The sequence below is a fragment of the Nicotiana tomentosiformis genome, chromosome 6, assembly GCF_000390325.3.
Source record: "Nicotiana tomentosiformis chromosome 6, ASM39032v3, whole genome shotgun sequence".
Taxonomy (NCBI): domain Eukaryota; kingdom Viridiplantae; phylum Streptophyta; class Magnoliopsida; order Solanales; family Solanaceae; genus Nicotiana; species Nicotiana tomentosiformis.
Window position 1 is genome coordinate 114,073,404 of NC_090817.1, and position 8,127 is coordinate 114,081,530.

The 8,127-nt window shown below is 37.1% G+C and overlaps 1 long non-coding RNA gene across 1 annotated transcript; it reads right to left on the reverse strand.

Annotated features, from left to right (window-relative positions):
* Positions 1 to 6,802: 6,802 nt before the first annotated feature.
* On the reverse strand, positions 6,803 to 7,811 carry LOC138894998 (uncharacterized). The gene is made up of 2 exons (XR_011409183.1): positions 7,595 to 7,811; positions 6,803 to 7,117 (listed from the first exon to the last, which is right to left on the reverse strand). It is a non-coding gene; the product is annotated as an uncharacterized lncRNA (long non-coding RNA).
* Positions 7,812 to 8,127: the final 316 nt, after the last annotated feature.

The following is an 8,127-nucleotide window of genomic DNA, read 5'->3' on the forward strand; positions in this document are numbered from 1 at the left end:
AGGATTCTTATGAAATTGATTTTATTAAACCTTCCTACATATTTTTTGTAACGACCCGGTCGGTCATTTTGAGTATTATAACCTCGTTCTCCCATTTACTGCTCAATTTATGCTTTACAGTTATTTTATGACTTAACTGGTTCGTTGGTTCGGGTCCGGAAGGAATTCGAAGTGAAATGAGGCACTTAGTCTCATAATTGAAAACTTAAGTTGAAAAGTTGACTGGATGTTGATTTATGTGTAAATGACCTCGGATTTGAATTCTGATAATTTCAATAGCTCTGTATGGTGATTTTGGACTTAGGGACGCATGTCCTGAAAATGATTTGACAGGGGGTTGACTTTTTTATATCGGGGTCGGAATCCGATTCTGAAAATTTGAATAGGTCTGTTATGTCATTTATGACTTGTGTGTAAAATTTGAGGTCAATCGGACGTGATTTGGTAGGTTTCAGCGTCGTTTGTAGAAATGGAAAGTTTCAAAGTTTATCAGTCTTGAATTGGGGTATGATTCGTGGTTTTAGCGTTTGTTTGATGTGATTTGAAGGTTCGACTAAGTTCGTATGATGTTTTAGGACTTGTTGGTTTTGGTTGAAGTCCCGAGAGTCTCGGGTGAGTTTCGGATGGTTAACAAATCAAATTTAGACTTAGAACAATTGAAACTTGATGTTGCCTACTAATGCAATCGCGCATACGGAATTTGGCTCGCAAGTGCGAGCTCGCAGAAGCGAGCTTGGTAAACGCTGATACGGGCAGGGGGCTGTGAGGCAATGGTCGCAGGTGCGAGAAAATTTCTGCACCTGCGTGATCGCAGATGCAGACGGATGGGCGCAGAAGCGCAAGCTCTGTAGAAGTGGACTGAGCCTCGCAAATGCGAGCCCGCAGAAGCGACTTCGAGCACGCAGAAGCGGAGGCAGTGGAGGCCTTGGCAAACCGCAAAAGCGGTTGGTTTCTCGCACCTGCGAGACGAGCATAAGCGACTAAGTGAGTCGCAGGTGCGGAACCCCTGGACAGTATACATTTCGAAGGGGTTTCGAGTTTTTGCCATTTTTGGACTTTCAAGAACGGTTTTTGGAGCGATTTTCAAAGAGAATTCACGAAAAACTTGAGGTAAGTTACTTGTGATCATTTCTACACCATAATATTGAATTATCATCGAATAATCCGACTAGATTATGTATGTTTGAGGTATAAATCGGGGATTTTAACCTAGAGATTTAAAAATAAAATTTGAGGATTTGGAGGCCGAGTTGATGTTGGAATTTAGTAAAATTGGTATGGTTGGAGTGGTTGAATGGACTTTCAGATTTTGTAACTTTTGTCGGGTTCCGAGACGTGGGCCCCATTGGCAATTTTTGAGTTAAATTTTTATATTTTATTGGAAAATTAGTATTTTATATGGAATTAATGCCAATAAATTGTATTGACTGAATCGAATTAATTGTGTCTAGATACGAGGCTTTCGGAGACCAATTCGCGAGGCAAGGGCATATCGGAGTAAGAAATTACGCGGTTTGAGGTAAGTAACATTTCTAAACTTGGTTTTGAGGGTATAAATCCCCGAATTTCGTGTTGTGTAAATTGTTTGGAGATGACGCACACTCTAGGTGACGGGCATGTGAGCGCGCATCATAGGAATTGTGACTTAATTGATTCCGTGGAGTTGCATAATTAAATAAATGTCATTATCCACACATCCTCCACATGATAGAGAAATTGAGCCGAGACTTCTATTAAAGATAATGATTTGGCTATGCGCCGATATATTTTGGGACCCACATGGGTCGTATTATTGTTGAACTATTTGTTTAAATTTATAATTTTGTACTCAGTCACATCTATCACTTGCATATCATATTTCAGTCTCTGTTGTCATTCATTGATACTTCATATCATCATGTCGGGTTGATGCCCGAGAGACTGAAGATTCTGAGTGATAGTTAATGTCACACCTCTTTTTTTCCCCGCAACCCTATTACGAGGCTGAGTTAGAAGAGTTTTTCCAATTAAAGTGACGTTTTGAAAAGGAATTATTTATTATTTAGAGTCGCCACTTGGAATTGAGTTTTGGTGTTCCAAGTCACCCTTTATTTGAATCCCTTATTAAACGGAAGTTTTGACTCTTTATTTATGGTCTACGAAAACAGAATACTGAGTAAGAAATTTTGTTGACCGAGGGGAAGGTGTAAGGCATCCCTCGAGTCCGGTGGTTCTAGCACGGTCGCTTTTATTGACTTATGTAAGGCTTAAATCAATTATTGGCTATGCTTGTATATTACTGGTTGTGATGTGTCTATTACCACTTAATTAATTATTGTATTTTATTAATTACTTTGACCTAGATGAGGTACGCACACAAGTTACTTCTTTGAAATTAGATGTTAAACCAAGGTACGGAATGTACACATGGTTAAACATAATTATTATAAATTTAAATGTATCAAGACGCGGGAATGCGTACATGATCCTTTTATTATTTAAACATATCAATCCAAGGTTCGGGTATGAACACATGGGCTAATATTGTAAGTATATCTAAAGTTTTTCTAGCATATTTAAAGTAATTCATTCCTAAGCTTGAAATTATTGTGAAGGTCACGATTTATGGATACTATTATGGATAGAAATGGTATGATTCGGTTATTGGAATTATTAGCCAATTCATTTATCTTACTATTCTAGAAGGATTCGGATGATCTATTAATTTATAAGTAATGGACTAGCTTATTCATCTTGGGCCCAATGATTCTGATTTTGGCCCAATTAATTCAAATTAACTATCAAAAGTTCATTGCCTACTAAACTTGTGTCTACGCCAACTAAACCAAACAACAACTTGTTCAATTTTAACAAACCTTTCTTAACATGTAGGCACTCGAGTACTCCAATTGCTAATTAACCCAGAAACTAACTTAATGACTATATCCAAACAAACAATATGGAGACAAACTCCATAAATTTCGCAATACAAAAGCATGTGTTCATAAGCATAGTAGTACATCAAACAAAAACGGAAGGATATACCTCCAGCCAATTCACTTAACTTTTACATATGTTTATCAAACAACAATTCATATTCATGCTCTTTTCACGTCCTTTTATATCCATGCCATACAATAGCTTTATTGGTTCAAGTAAGAAATGTATAAAAAGCTAGATAAAATGTCTTAAAAACTTTTTTTTCTTCTTCATTACATTTCATTATCAAAATCTGTCTAAAATAACATAAATACTACAAAACTAAACAAAGATGGAAAATCCAGTGAGTTACAGATTTATCACACATGTAGGCAATAGCACCAAAATATCTATATTACAAAAAGATAATCAACGATGAAGGGACGGCACAACATATAGCTTTCAAACAAACAGATAAACACATTCAATAAGATGTCGATGGTAATTTTGTTAGTCCCGTCAATATATTGCTGTATTTGTAAATAATAATTCTGTAAAATATAAGTTAACGTAATGAAACAGTAATTAATTCGAGCCCACTGAATTTACAGTATTTCCTTAAGGAATTTAATCCCCTCCTAGTACCCAAGGTAATGGATTATTTCCTCCCAGGATAGAACGGATAACACACTGGTGTAGCGGTACTTCAAACTCCAGTGTTTCAGCGAACACAAAGTTCGGTAGCAAATCACACTTACAGTTGCTTTGTTTGAAGTTAAAACAATGCAGAACGAAGGAGTAGAAACTCAGAAAATCATATGGAAATGCTGAGAGGAAGGAGTGCAATGTATAGCCAAATTTGTTGAGCGATTTCAGTTTGTGTGTTGTGTGTTGTGTGTTGTGTTGTGTGTCTTTCTTCAACAGCTGCTGCACATATATTTGACAATGTTGAACCGTCATTAATGACTTTGTTTGATCTCTTTGAACCTAGATCTTGGGATCTCCAGTCTTCTAGGTAGAGTTACCGCCACAATGACTTGTTCTCGGCCATAGCCCCATTCCCCTTGATGATTTCTCAACTACCTCTCTAGTTAGGCCTTTTGTAAGTGGATCCGACACATTATCACTTGACTTTACATAGTCAATTGTGATAATTCCTCTAGAGAGTAATTGCCTAACGGTTTTATGTCTTCGTCGTATATGACGAGATTTACCGTTATACATGACGCTCCCAGCCCTTCCAATTGCCGCTTGACTATCACAATGTATGCATATTGGTGCCAACGGTTTGGGCCAAAATGGAATGTCTTCCAAGAAATTCCGGAGCCATTCAGCTTCTTCACCGGCTTTATCTAAGGCTATGAATTCAGCCTCCATTGTAGAGCGGGCAATACATGTTTGTTTGGACGACTTCCAAGATACCGCTCCTCCACCAATAGTGAATACATATCCACTCGTGGACTTAGAATCAGTTGAACCGGTGATCCAATTTGCATCACAGTATCCCTCAATCACCGCAGGAAAATTACTGTAGTGCAATTCAAAGTTCTGGGTATGTTCTAAATATCCCAAAACTCGTTTCATTGCCATCCAATGAGATTGGCCTGGATTGCTCGTATATCGACTCAGTTTACTTATAGCACAAGCTATATCTGGTCGTGTACAATTCATGATATACATTAAGCATCCCAACACACGAGCATAATCCAATTGTGATATGCTTTGGCCTTTATTCTTTGCTAATGCAAGATTCACGTCAATTGGAGTCTTTGCAACTTTAAAGCCCAAGTACTTGAATTTTTCAAGTACTGTCTTAATATAATGAGATTGTGACAATGCCAGACCTTGAGGAGTCTTATGGATCTTAATTCCCAGAATTAAATCAGCAACTCCCAAGTCTTTCATATCAAACTTGCTATTGAGCCTACGCTTAGTAGCATTTATGTTGGCAATGTCATTACTCATTATCAGCATATCATCCACATATAGGCAAACAATGACTATGTGATTTGGAACATTTTTAATGTACACACATTTATCATATTCATTTATCTTAAAACCATTTGACAACATTGTTTGGTCAAATTTCGCATGCCATTGTTTGGGTGCTTGTTTTAGTCCGTAAAGAGACTTAACAAGTCTACATACCTTCTTTTCTTTATCTGGAACCACAAACCCTTCAGGTTGTTCCATGTAAATTTCTTCCTCCAACTCTCCATTTAAGAAGGCCGTCTTAACATCCATTTGATGAATTTCAAGACCATACACTGCAGCTAATGCTACTAACATCCGTATGGACGTAATTCTTGTAACTGGAGAGTATGTATCAAAGTAGTCTAGACCTTCTCGTTGTCTATACCCTTTGACTACGAGTCTTGCCTTGAATTTATCAATAGTGCCATCATCTTTGATTTTTCTCTTAAAAATCCATTTAGAACCCAAAGGTTTATTTCCAGGAGGAAGATCAACCAATTCCCATGTATGGTTGTTCAATATGGATTCTATTTCACTATTGACTGCCTCTTTCCAAAACAATGATTCCGAAGAAATCATAGCTTCTTTAAATGTTTGAGGCTCATTCTCCAATAAGAAAGTCACAAAATCTGGTCCAAATGAAGTAGACGTTCTTTGACGTTTACTACATTTTGCATCCTCCTGATTACATGTACTTTCTTTTGTTTCTTCCCGAGGTCATTTAGATCCTTCACCAAACGACTCACATTCCTTTTTATACGGATATATATTTTCAAAAAACTCAGCATTATCTGATTCTATAACCGTATTATTATGAATGTCAGAATTTTCTGATTTATGAACCAGAAATCGATATGCTTTACTATTTGTCGCATATCCTATGAAAATACAATCAACGGTTTTCGGTCCTATCTTTACCCTTTTGAGTTTAGGAACTTGCACTTTTGCCAAACACCCCCACACTTTAAAATAATTCAAGTTGGGCTTCCTTCCTTTCCATTTTTCATATAGAATGGATTGTGTTTTGCTATGGGGCACTCGATTTAATATTCGATTAGCCGTAAGAATGGCTTCCCCCCACAAGTTCTGTGGCAAACCAGAACTTATCAATAACGCATTCATCATCTCCTTTAATGTGTGATTCTTTCTTTCCGCTATCCCATTAGATTGGGGCGTGTAAGGGGCTGTTGTTTGATGAATAATTCCATATTCTAAACATATTTCTTCAAAAGGAGATTCATATTCACCACCCCTATCACTTCTTATCATTTTTAATTTCTTGTTAAGTTGCATTTCAACTTCATTTTTGTATTGCCTGAATGCGTCTATTGCTTCATCTTTACTATTTAGTAAGTAAACATAGCAATATCGAGTACCATCGTCAATAAAAATTATGAAATACTTCTTTCCACCGCGAGATGGTATTGACTTCATGTCACAAATATCTGTGTGAATTAAGTCTAAAGGATTTGAATTCCTTTCAACTGACTTATAAGGATGTTTAACATACTTAGATTCCACACATGTTTGACATTTTGATTTTTCGCATTCAAACTTAGGCAGTACTTCCAAGTTAATCATTTTCCGCAAGGTTTTATAATTGACATGACCCAAACGTACATTCCATAAATCATTTGATTCAAGTAAGTAAGAAGAAGCTGAAATATTATTATTATTTTCCACAACCATTACATTCAGATTGAAAAGGCCCTCGGTGAGGTAACCTTTTCCTACAAATATTTCATTCTTACTAATGACAACCTTGTTGGACACAAAAACGCACTTAAAACCGTACTTAACAAGAAGTCTAGTAGAGACTAAATTCTTTCTCATTTCGGGAACATGAAGGACATTGTTCAAAGTCATGACCTTGCCAGAAGTCATTTTCAAAAATATCTTCCCATATTCTTCAACTTTTGCTGTTGAAGCATTTTCCATATAAACTGTCTCTCCGGGTCCAGCAGGAGCATAAGTAGCAAAAGCTTCTCTAACTGCACAAACATGGCGAGTGGCTCCTGAATCAAACCACCACAGTTTAGGATTTCCCACCAAGTTACATTCAGAAAGCATGGTACACAAGTTATCAACATCATCATGCTTTACTACCATGTTTGCTTGACCCCTTTTCTTGTCTTTCTTCGAAGCACGACACTCCGTAGATTTGTGTCCGGTTTTCCCACAGTTGTAGCAGTTTCCACTGAACCGCTTCTTGCTTGGGTTGTATTTCGGACCAGAAGCCTTCTTCCTCTTTTTGTTATCTTCAACAATATTTGCTCCCATTATTGTTGAATTTCCACGGCCTCTCCTTTCAGCAGCTTTATTGTCCTCTTCGATTCTCAACCGAACAATGAGATCTTCAAGGGACATTTCCTTTCGTTTGTGTTTCAAATAATTTTTGAAGTCCTTCCACAACGGAGGCAACTTCTCAATCATTGCTGCTACTTGGAATGCTTCGTTGATGACAAGACCTTCAGCAAGTAGATCATGAATAATCACTTGCAATTCCTGGACTTGGGTAATAACAGACTTGCTATCTACCATTTTGTAGTCCAAAAATTTTGCGGCAACGAATTTCTTCATCCCGGCATCTTCAGTTTTATATTTCTTTTCAAGCGCATTCCACAATTCTTTTGACGTCTCCACGCTACTGTATACATTATACAGATTATCATCCAGTCCGCTAAGAATATAATTCTTGCATAAAAAATCAGAATGCTTCCACGCTTCAATCACGAGAAAGCGTTCATTCTCTGGAGTTTTATCTGGCAGATCAGGAACATCTTCCTTGATGAACTTCTGTAGACATAACGTAGTTAAGTAGAAGAACATCTTCTACTGCCAGCACTTGAAATCAATCCCGAAAAATTTTCCGGGTTTTTCTGCCGGTGCCAACGCCGGTGTTCGGCTTGTCGATGCGTTGGCAGTCACCATCGGAACAACTTGGTTTTCGCTTTCAGTCGTCATTTTTTCTGTAAAAGAATGACACAAACAAACGTTTAATACACGTTTCAAACTGGAGTAAAAAATCACGTAGATTTTAATATCCAACAAAACGCCACGAAGGCTTAACTCTCCAAAACGGGAGTACACAAACCACAAAGGTTTTAGTTTGCAGAATAATTAGAATACTACAAATACAGAAATAAATATTAAATTCCTTAAGATTGTTGTTTCCCGTCAATATAGCTGTATTTGTAAATAATAATTCTAATTCTGCAAAATATAAATTTACGTAATAAAACAGTAAATAATTCG